This window comes from Thalia democratica, chromosome 6, assembly GCF_965202585.1.
Source record: "Thalia democratica chromosome 6, ktThaDemo2.hap1.1, whole genome shotgun sequence".
Classification (NCBI taxonomy): Eukaryota; Metazoa; Chordata; class Thaliacea; order Salpida; family Salpidae; genus Thalia; species Thalia democratica.
The window spans coordinates 7,663,082-7,676,162 of NC_139170.1; positions in this window are offsets into that span (position 1 = coordinate 7,663,082).

Consider the following 13,081-nt stretch of genomic DNA (forward strand, 5'->3'; position numbering starts at 1 on the left):
AAAGACTGTTTATAGCAAATGCTAACCAGAGAAAAATCCTTAATAAAAGAAATGAACTAGTCACGCAATGCCCTCATTACCCTAAGGAATACTTTTAGTTTATTTTTTCTCGCATTAACTTAGTTTATTTAGTTTATTTAATTCTATTTAATTATATTGTTACATTGTATTTATGTTTGTATTGTGTAAAGATTTTGTTTTAAAGTTACAACATTCCCGTAAAAAGACCATTTCTGTTTTCTAAAAATCCCCTACAAATCTTAGTATTTACATTTTTTCAAAATCCTAATATATTAAATGCTTGTAAATAAATTTTCAAAATATATAAAATCTATAGTTAATAAATTATTTAAACTAAACTTACCTATATTTCATTTTAATTTAACTTAACTTTAAAATTTAACTTTTGTAAACTGCATATTATTTAAAACTCATATTTCAAATGTAAATATTATTTTCATTTATGTGTGTATTTTTATTTTCCAATTCATCGCCCTGTATACTTTTGTTTTCAGCTTTTTTTAGCGTCTGATGAACTGCTCTGCAGGGAAACGGCGTAACGCAATAAAAGTTTAACAATAAGTTTATATAAAACTATATTAAACAAGAGCAGCAGACAAGTGAGATTGAAGTTTGTACTAGTTGTTTTTAAGTAAACTATTTGTCTTACGTAATATATTTAATAATTATTCTTACTTTAGTGTCCACGTTCTTTTTACTAAAATGTATAAGCTAAAACATAGTTTTTTGAGTAGTTTAATACAGTTAGTTTTCAAAAAGTATAAAAGTTAATCTTCAGAATTAAATTAACTGAAAGCAGTTTCGAACCTTTTTTTTTGTTAGTAGATCATAACTCTAATATATATTTGTCTAGAAATAAAGTAATGAATAACTTGAATAGTTGTTTACTTGCAAGCAACTAATATATTATGTCAAAAACACAAAAATATGTAAAACACAAAATAAAACAATGAAACAAACTTTTTTCAAATTTCATCCACCCTCGGTACTCGTAATTCCACAGGGCAGGGTCCAAGTCGCCATGTCCCAGCCAATTGTACAAATTCCACCTTTCCGCCTCTTTTATTTCGTCCTCGATTATCTGCACGTCCAGTTCCGATAATCCGCTCAAACTCGCGCTCCACTCTCCATCGGTCCTACAGGCTGACTTGTGCTTCTTTTTGTTCACGTGTTTTGAGTTTTGTTGCTGGGGACGTCCCGAATGTGAGACGAATGATTTCTTTGTAGGAGGGACGTATTCGTCATCTTCTATGAAAATTTATTTATTTTCTTGGGTTTGAAAGCATTTGTTAGACTATTAGATTTTGTGCTTGATATTGAAACTAATAATATAAATTAGGAAAATATTGTTTAATATTTTGATGATCATTAACAGTTTAACTTAAAAAGTTAGCAACCTAAATCAACTCAAATTTATAATGTACTATATTTTTGATTTAACATTAAAAAACTACATTGGATAAACCTAAAAAGGAGATATCATATGAATCAAATTTGCTCAGTCTTTTGTATACTAGAATTTGTATTGGAATTTTTAAAAGCCTTTAAACTTTAAAAATTGAAAATTCACTACAAACTAAAAAAAGGACAAGTTAAATTTTTTTAAATTAATTATTATGAAATTAAAATAACAAACAAACGAACTGTCATATAATTTTTGAAAAAATTTTGCAACCAAATAGAATAAATAGTTTTATGAAACTGTTTATAAACTAACTGCTAAGTCAAATTTTAAAATAAAACCAGTTTATGAAAAGTTAAAACAAGTTGAAGAAATATTGAATAATTTAACTAACCAACTTAAGAACTTTTAACTTGATTGAAGTTTTTTAAAGGTTGATCAGAAATTCTCCTCTTAAAATAATCTTCTTTACTTGGAACTAGTTGAGCTATTTGTTAAACATAATCATAAACACATGTTGACTTTTCATTTAACTTTTCAAAGTTATTTTATATGAACTTTGTTTATTTCTACATCAAGTTTGCGACAAATACTTTGTTTTGCCCTTTATAGAATAAAACAATAGTTTTTTCGATATCAAACAAATATATTTACTTTAAATGCCTGAACAAACAGACGTTAAACACTATACAAATTATAAAAACAAGTAACAAGTGTATCAATTTAAAAGTATTCAGAAAAAGATAGCCTGGTTTATTAATTAAAACTTTAACCAATGTTTTACTTATATGTAAAGTCACTGAAAATATTCCTGTTAAAACTTGTACAAAAACTTTATTTTACATCGGCTTTAGGCAAAATGTTTACTTTAATGTGTTTGTATAAACAGACGTAAAACACTAAACAAACATACAAAAACAAGTAACAAGTGCAAAATCATTCAACCGCATCACTTTACAAACAATCTACAATCGGTGATGGCTGACTTAGCCATAATTTACATTTATTACTCAATAAATCTTCTAGAAATTATGTTTAAAACAAACGAAGTTAAAATCCTTAAATGATTTCCAAGTCACAGTGCCTAGCTTAAAAACTTATTGTTTATTCTTTTAAAAATAGTGAAAAACAAAGGCTAAACTAACGTTTTCTACTATTTCTTGCTACTATAACTGTGAAAATAGTTTCTTTTCCTTGTAATTTCATCTATCACAACGTGAATTATAAATGTTGTATGCCAAATCTTTTTGATATGCTACTAAATAAAGAATATTAAACAGAAAAAGCAAGTCTGAAATTAAACTATAAAATTAAAAATATGATTATAGTCAACAAACATTCTTAACAGGTATTTAAGTTATTAAAAGCTGTTTGTTAATATTAATAATTGTGTAGCTAATACACAAATTAATTTACAACAATTAAATTGCAACAAAAAACTATATGAACAAAACTTTGTGTTATAAAATAATTAAAACTTATTCTTAGCTTTTAATTTAAAACAAAAAAGATGCTACAAACGGTCTTAAACAAAACAAATCTTGCTAATTGTTAAACAACGACATACTCAAGCAATACACAAATAAGATAATAAAGATATCTAAAACAACTTAATAACAAATATCTCATATTGTAGTTTACTTATAAATATAACAAACTCATATTGATCAAGTTAAAACAGCAAAATTAATTCGTTATAAGTAGGTGATTTAGTAGTCACCCATTCAAGAATAAAAAAAGTTCATTTAACTAGCTACATAGTTTAAATGACATGAATGCATAAATATTCTAAGAAAAGTTTACCATGCTTAGTAAAGCACATGTCATTTTTAACGACAGGAAAAAGCAACAATTTTGATTTTTTTTTTACTCTTGTCTCGTATAGCGAAAAATTATTGAAAGCAAATTTGTTTATCGCTTTAATCATACATAAAGCTTTATTAACTGAAAGCAATAATTAGAGAAAAACTATAATGTATGTAAAAGAGGAAAATTTGGAGGTCGAGAACTTACATATAAACTAATCTTTTAAAAGCTTTTAGTTTGGAAAATGTTATACATATTTTTTATTGAATGATAATATGTGCACTTAAAAAGTTTGGTCTATGGACCTGAGGTACGGAAAAACCTTTCGGTTATCAGGTAGCACACCACATGTATAACTAATTATACTATCACAGTTTTATTATAGTTTATACTAACTTAAAAACAAATTCATGTTTAAAACATGAAAAATATTTTACTTTTAAAAATATTTTAGTTTAGTTTTAATTTGATGCGACAGTAGAATTTTTTGTTAAATTAAAAGACTTATTTTACAATAAAAACAATTTCTTGTATTTGACATAAAAACAGGAAAAAAAAATTGAAGAACTATTTATTTTAACTAGTGAAGAATTATAAATCAAAAAATTTTAAATCCCTAAAAGACTTAAACCTTAGACCAACTTATTGAGTAATTATAAATAAAACAAATTTACTCTCAGTTAAATACAAAAGTTTAGGGCGTATTGTTTTTATAAACGACATAGTAAAAACAAAGGTTAAGTAATATAGTGTCTAATAATTATTATAGTGAATAAAACAATCAAAATCGGTGTTCTAATTTCAAAAACTATTATTTTTCATACTCAATTATTGTTTATAAAAAGTTCAAATAAAAATTATTTTGATTTTTTTTACGTATACATACATAAAGCTTGTTAAAAGTTTTTTTATGTTTAGAGTTTTAAATTCTAAGTTTGTTAAAGCTTATTCAAAGCTTATTTCCTGTGTAAAAAACTATCCTTTTTTATTTTTTATTCTTATTGTTACAACACTAATTTTTAATTTGGCGCTAAAGAGTAATTATGTTTGCTTTGATTTGTGTTATCAGTTGTTATATGTTGCGTTACTGTATATTACATATTGCTTTTGGTTTAATAAAACACTTGATCACAGGTAGTTAGAAATTTGGATATAATTTTAACAATAATAACTACTTGTATTTTGTATTAAAAGTTGAAATGAGTAATTCAGATAATTGTAGAGTTAAACACTCAAAACGTATTGCTAAAAAAACAAGCAGAGCTGTTACCCCTGAAAGTAACAACCCTGGGTTGTTGCAAATGGTTTTGTAACATCTTGAACTCTTGAAGCATCCCTTGAGTTTCTCAAGTCTGCATCACAGACATCCATGACACATCTTTTAAATTCTTGTAAGCCAAGTGACAGACTACTAGACACTATATTTTTTAAGTGGTTAGGAATCAACTACGTAAAATGAACCTTAAGTAATATTTCTTTATTTTCAAGATTAATAAGCCATTTCGAGACCTAATTGTTTAAGTCACAGCCACTGATATGCTGAATTTGTTTTTTTGGAAGCAAAGCCTGTGGTAAGACTCCATTCTTATGCATTAAGTAAGCACGCAAGCTTTTAAAATTTCTGTCTGTAGGCTGACATGTCATTATTAGGTTAAAATTTGCGAAGCACCCAGTATTTCTCTGCGTCATCAGTAATGCCATGATCGGCCATTTTCTCTTCAAAATACGAGTACTGTCGCATCTTCAATGTCAAATTTGAAAGTCTTCAGCCACTTAAGTCTGTGATCTCCCCATCTAATTGAGTCATGGTTCATACTTTGTACACTCCAATAATTCCCGTTGATGTGCAACAGTTTTCTTACAGTTTTAGGGGGTTTTGTCTAGTACCTTTGGCTAAATAAATTAGTGATTTACTGTAGTGCAAAGGTTCTCTTACAGTTGTAGAAAAATTTCTCCAATGCCAACACTGTTTTGTTCATGACTTGTTTTTATTCTTTCACTTATCTCTTCACTCTGGTCAACTTGAGTCATCTGCCTGGTAAGCTATTGGTTTCTGCGCCGCAGCTGTTGTAATTCATCTTCTAAAGCTCTAACTGTTTTTTGCCTTTCCAGTTCTTCATTAACCAACCTTAACTCTTTTACTTCATCCTCTAAAGTTTTTGTTGGTTTTCTTGATATAGAAGTTAAGTTTCCTGCCATCGTAGCACTATTGTCAGTTCTTAAACTCAAAGAGTTTAGTCTTCCTACATCTGTATTATCAGTAGGTCCCATGTCCCTTCAAGAATCCGGGTCACCATTTGTAACAAACCCCAGCCTGGTTAGGGTTGTTACTTTCTAGGGTAATAGCTTTGCTTATTTTTTTTAGCAAAAAGTTTTGAGCGTTATATCTACAACTATCTAAATCGCTCATAACAACTTTTATAACAAAATACAAGTAGATATTATTGTTAAAATTATATACCAAATTCTAACAACCTGTGATCAAGTTTTTTATAAAACCAAAAGCAATATGTAACATACAGTAACTCAACATATAACAACTGTTAATACAAATCTAAGCAAATATAATTACTCTTTAGCGCCAAATTAAGAATTAGTGTTGTAAAAATTAAAATTAAAAATAACAAAGGACAATTTGTTACACCTGAACAAAACATTAAAAGGTATCCTTGGTGTACGACCTATAACCTAAAGGTTCTTTGTGCACCAGGTCCTAGGACCAAATATTTTCAGCGTTTTTTATCGTTCAATAAACTTACTACTATTTAAAGAAAAAACTGTGCAGAAGATATATTTATTTGTAACATGTTTACTGGTGTTCAGTAGTGAACCCAAGTGAGCACTTTTACAAGTTTTTATACAATCTGTACATAAGTAAAAAGACAAAATAGTACTTTTTTGCTTAGAAAACTTATCAAAAATTACTAATCAGTACAAAAAGTAAAACTGGCTGTTTAGTTTTCGTGATCAAACAAACTGAAGGTAAAATATAAACTACGTAGAACCAAAGTATATAAACCAAGTTTTACCGCAAAATACTTACTTAGCCTAACATAACTAAGCATAAATATATAAAAAAAAAACTTACAAGGGCTTGAAATTTTTTAAAGATGCTGTTCAACTTTGTTATTGTTAAAATATTCACTTAAATTAAATAGAAATAAAAATATCTCAAAAACTAATGATTTAACTAGTTTTAAAAAATGAATTAGTACTTATCTAAAAATAAAACTACTTTTAAATAGTTAACTTAATGTAGCAAATAATTGATAATTGACTTATAAGCTGATGTAGTTTTTAATAAAATACTTAATAATTGATACATACTCACTTTAATACATACAATAACTGACTAATTTCAAATGCCATAATTGTTCTTTTTAATTGGTTTTGTATTTTAGTAGCCATGAACTATTTTTTGTAAATTTTTACAGTAACTTCTTGCGAGCTTATTTTTATAACTGATTAGTTTTAACAAAAATAAGTACATTACAATCAAGAGAATATATAACAGTATTAGCTTAAAATTAATATTAAGTTATTATAATACAGTGTAAATACAAAATTTATTATTTTACATTTAGATTAATAATTTCATGATACAACCTATAAAATAAAACGTTTCGAATTGGTTTAGAAATTTAATACTATTATATTTTGAAATAATTTTTATAATTTTTTATTTAAATTTTAAAATCAAAATACATTCCAAACTCTTACACTTAACGTTCAATTTAGATAAAAACATCAACGTAGTGTCTTAATCACCAAGTGCTGAAATATTTATAAACCAAACTTGCTTTCAACAGTAGCTTCATGCATATTGATTGTCTGTGCAGCACTTAAAAACTAAAATGAGTTGATTTCGCTAAACATATGTTTCTGATTATTTATAATTTCTCGCGTTTACTCAATCAAAAAAGTATTTCAAAATTAACAAAGCTAAAATAAGTTTTTGTTTTAATATTAAGATGATTTTTTTTGGGTTGTTTAACTAGTCTTATTATATAAAAACTTGAAACTATAAAAAATATATGGTTATGACTGAAAACATCTTAACAATAGCACTATCTATTTAATTTATAGTTAGTTTATAAACTACAAGTATGCAAAATGTAAAGACGAGTGACTGAAGTTTACTAAAATACTAGTAAATTTACAAACAAAAAAATTTATTATAAGAACTAATATTCCCACATAAGCAGTTATAACTCTTGAAATTATAACAGTTAAAGTAAAACTGTGCAAACTTTCCGATTGCTTAACACAATTTCAAAATTTAAATACAACAGAACACTAACTTAACCACTAACCAGTAAATAATAATCTAAAACGTGCAAAAAATAACTTCAACATAAATTATAGAAGTTTTCTAAAACTTCAATTTAAACAATTATTCATTTGTGTAAACATTTTCTCTGAAACAGAACAATTTAAGAGAAAGTGAAAAGTATTTTGAGCTTACAACCTTGTCAAAAAAAATGATTTAGACCTGATGCTAAAAGCTGATTTTTATTGACCAAAATAAATTGAACTCTGTCTAAAACGTTTAGTTCTAAAAACTGCTTTAGACTTTAATAAAGTTACAAATTGTTTAATCTTATATTTTTTGTTTGTCTTAGACTTTAAAAAGTTTTAAACATTATCAAATTTTTAACATAAATCTCTTACATGCTTGAATAAAGAAACGAAATACATTAAAAGTAAAAAATTTTTGAATAATTTTTTAAGGATAATCATGTGTAGAAAACTATTTTCAAAAAACAAAATATTTTAATTCTTTAAACAATTTTCCAGCGTTTCAACTTTACAGTAAAATACTATTTTATTTTATTTGTTAAAAAATGTACAACTTCTACGTTACTGTTAAGTAGAAAACGTTATTTATTCTTGGTATGATTTTTTTAAATATTAAGACAAAAAATTAATTTTCTAAAACTAAAACTTTTTTTCTCAAAATACCTTGTCACTTTGTTATATTTTGTACAAAATTTAAAATATTTTTACATTTACACTGTTGATTAATAGAACTTAATTTTTTAGAGTTATAATTACATAATATCAAAACAATTAAAGTTTTAAAGACATGCGTATTAAAATAAAACGATACATAGTCTAATAATTAAGTAGTTAAAATAAAAAGTTTACTCTCCTAACAAAACTAAAATAATTATGAAACGATAACATAAAATACACCAGTTAATATGTATACATATTAAAAAACATAAAGGAGTTAAAGTTTAATAAATTCGTAATAAATCTTTAGAATTAATTGTAAACTTTGAATATGCAGTTTTTGAAATTTATAATCCTAGTTTTCTTTTTCAATATTTTTCAATATATATAAAAGTAAAGTATTAGAAGTTATTTCTTATTTAAACAGGATTATAAGCTAATCAAAATTTACTATTTTTAGCTCAAATGTTCTTTAAAGTAAGCTTAACCTTAGTGTACCACACAAACCAAAGTAGATAGTAATAGCGAGTAAGCACTTTTAAAATAAATAAGTTTATTATAGTTACAATTGATAAACATCGTTTTTTACGTAGCTCAACAGATATTTGGCTTATTTTTAAGTAGTTTCAAAAAGTAACTTAAGTAAAGTTTAATCTTTTAATATGCATTTGTTTTTACTAATCATCCTAGTTTTGGTTCAAATGTGCTCTAAAGGAAGCTTAACCTTAGAGTATAACAAAAATCTCAAAATCATAAAAAACTAAACAATAATATTGAGTAAGTACCTAAAAAAAGAATAATTTTTTTTTAGTGTAACAATTATTAAAATTCGTTTTCCACAAAGCTCAACAGCTATTCGGCTTAATTTAAATTTAATTTCAAAACGTCTTTTGTTAATTTAGAAGCAAATTTTTTATGATTATCTGTTTTATAAATATAAAATCAATACAAAAATTTAGCGATTCCAGGAATATACTTAGAGTTTTTTTGCTTAAAACTATTTAAAATAATTTTAAGAATAAAAACGTCTAAAAAATTTGCTAAACTTATATAAATAATATTACGCATAGGCTATATGAACTAATCTTTGAAATCTTTTTTTTTATTAAGATACTTGAAATTTTGACACCATGAAATTTTTAAAGCGCCTTACCATAAATTTTTTTCAAGAAAACCTATTCACATTTTCGCATGGTTTGAATTGTTTCCTGTTTGCTACTTATTGCAATTTTTAATAAATTTTTGCTTTTGTGTATCAAAAACACTTAATTTAAAACTTGTTTTTAACTCTGTGTTATCTATGGTTAAAAGATATTTATTAGAAAAAAATAAACTTTAGTCTTTTAAATTAGCTTAAATATACTTCCAAAAGTATAATTTTACAACATTTCAACAAACTTTGCTAATAAATTTGTTTATCACTTTTTTTTTTGTTATATGAGAGCTGAAAATCCAGTACATTGTAAAATATAATCGTTTTCACGATTTCGGTAAAATCAAGAATAAAAAACAGGTAATTGAACGAATAAAAAATCGATAATCGATAAAAGAATTTAAGATATTCATCGATATTCAGTACAACGCACAGTTTTGATGTTTATGCGTTTCAATCGTATCTAAGCAACAAAAATTTATCATAAATATAAGAATTTCAGGTATTTATTTTCAGCTTACTCTAGTTTTACTTTAGTAATACTTTTTTTTTAATTTTAAGCATAACATAGATTTTTTTTTTAAATTTCGTTTTTGCGTTGCAGTTTAATACTTGTAAACGTATGCTTGAATGTAATTTTCAAGTGCACTTCAAGTTTGTATTTTGTTTATTTTACTATCAAATACAAACGCAACAATGCTTTAAAGTTGATGATTTAAAAAGTGCAATTAAATTCGTTTTAACTTGAATGATATTAAAATTTTGTGTTTATTGTTTTATCGTCAGAGCTTATTTTAATTTTCCATGAAGCATAGATAATACAAACTAGTTACATATATGTTTATTAACCAGCTAGCTTAGATAAAAATTTAGTAATTTATTGTCAAGACTAAGTTTTAAAAGTCATGTGATTTTAACCTAAATTTTAACTTTCAACACTTAAAAATTTTTAACTGTTATTGTTTTGTCAGGGCTTATTTTAATTTCTCATGAAGGATAAATAATAGAAGCTTTTTAGTTATGTTTTTGTTTATTATAAGGTGTAGGAAATATTTTGATAAATTATTGCAAAGACTAAGCTAAAAAATATAACTATTGATACTTCTAGCATGAATCATGTACAGTACACTACCGCTTAAGTACGCAAATTGAACCCGACCAAAAAGTGCGTACTTAGCACGGGTAGTGCGTACTTTTTGACGACATAGTATAATATGAAATTTAGTTGTTTGTTTTCTTTTTTACAACTAGCCACCAAATAATTAAGCCAAACAAACAAGTCTTTTTATTTTAAATAACATTTAATACATAATTCTAATTTGTAAAATTTTTTTATAAATCTTGAAATGATTTATTTTTTCTATACAAAGTTTCTACATAATTAATACATACATTTATTATATCACAGATGTTCTTGTGCTAAAACTTTATTTCAACTAACGGCGTTTCACTGCTCTCAAATAAATTTAAGAACAGATCTACGGAGTCTATAAAATGTTAACACACATTAGAAAAAAAGCAGAAAAAAGCATGTATAACTATGTATAGTGTTTATCTAGGTAGTAACTATAAATGGACTTTATGGTTTAAAAACAAAGTTTGGGATAAAAGCATAAAATTATAAAATTATCTACAAAAAAAACAAATTTAATAAAAGTAGGCACTAACCTCAAAAAGCTCTAAGAATAGGCAGGTTTTAAAAATGAAAATTAAATTGAGTTGTGCAGAAATGTTACGTCATAATAGTTTTAACAAATTGTTCAATAATTTATACAGCTTGAAAACATGAAGTATTAAACTTGCAAGTATATGTAAGTTTTGTGAAATAAATTAGTACATAAGTAGACAGAGTTATTTAAAGTAGAATCGTCGGTTATGGGGACAGATATTCGATAAATCTTGCCGCTTATTCAGAAGTAGGTCTTTATCTTCTGCTGCAATTACTGCTCTTTCTGTATTGCAAGTTGGGCAAATTCTACTTACTCCGTTGGATGCATGTTTTATCTTTGAAACAATACTCCACTCCATGTTTGGCCTTTTACCGTACCTGTGAAAAAAACTCCAGACATAATCCGATAAACGCGTGCTTTGTTTTTTATTTATATTTTTAAAAGTATGTTTATGATTAGCATATCTATCCTTGAAACTACCTGCTGTACTTCCGATATAAATTTTATCTGGACCCTTACTTTCAACTTTAACTTTATAAATAACATTTTTAATTAAACAATTACCTTTTAATGGGCAGTTATCTTTGTTTAATTTACGGCAATTACATGTTTTAGGCATATTACTTAACTTATTACTATTAGGGTTAGTTGGTTTTGAATATTTATTTATAGTTTTATTGCTATGCATTTCATTTTATTGCTATGCATTGCAAAGACCTACTTCTGAATAAGCGGCAAGATTTATCGAATATCTGTCCCCATAACCGACGATTCTACTTTAAATAACTCTGTCTACTTATGTACTAATTTATTTCACAAAACTTACATATACTTGCAAGTTTAATACTTCATGTTTTCAAGCTGTATAAATTATTGAACAATTTGTTAAAATTATTATGACGTAACATTTCTGCACAATTCAATTTAATTTTCATTTTTAAAACCTGCCTATTCTTAGAGCTTTTTGAGGTTAGTGCCTACTTTTATTAAATTTGTTTTTTTTGTAGATAATTTTATAATTTTATGCTTTTATCCCAAACTTTGTTTTTAAACCATAAAGTCCATTTATAGTTACTACCTAGATAAACACTATACATAATTATACATGCTTTTTTCTGCTTTTTTTCTAATGTGTGTTAACATTTTATAGACTCCGTAGATCTGTTCTTAAATTTATTTGAGAGCAGTGAAACGCCGTTAGTTGAAATAAAGTTTTAGCACAAGAACATCTGTGATATACATTCCGATAAGCTTAGCTTATCAGGATCTCCAGGATTTAACGCCTTATAACGTTACATCTTACATTTAATATAGAAAGTCAATGTCAGTCAAAGATTAAAAAAAAATATTAAGCTACATTTTGATTTGTTAGAGGAAAAGTACCAAACTACATTTTGTTTACCAAACATTTTCAAAACATCGATGTATGTACATTTAAATTAATTTATGACTTAACTATTTTGTATTTGTAGGTTTTTTTAACTTTGTCATCTATATTTATTTTATAGCATTACAGCTCAAATATCATTATTCTTTTTACTTTTCTGCAACTACTACATAAGTATTTAGTTTATTAACATTTAATAACAGGACTGTCACAATCTCAGGTTACTTTAGACTACTCAGGATTACTCACCCTAGTTTAAAAGTTGTGAAAGTCTCAGGCTAACTCAGCAGGTTGGCCATTCTAACTGGAAACATAAAATAATCTGGAAAAACTTGATGATTGAAAATTTAGGCAAAAAAACTGGAATTTCTTATAAGTTCTAGTATAACATCCTTTACTTTGTCTTTCTGGATAAGTGCATACTTAAGGCGTGATGCGTACCAAAAAAAGTGCGTACTTAAGCGGTAGTATACTGTAATTTGACTTTTCATAAGCTTATTGTAGCACAGCTATAACAAATGCAATTTAAAGCGTACGTTACAGATAACCTTTTTAGTTTGATTGATTATGTTAGCAACATTAAAAACTAAAAACACTTTTTCCTTTCTCTCTCAGAAAACAAAGCTTTAATTGTGGTTAAAGTGATACATAAATTTACGCTGAAGAATTTTCTTAATATGAGAGTT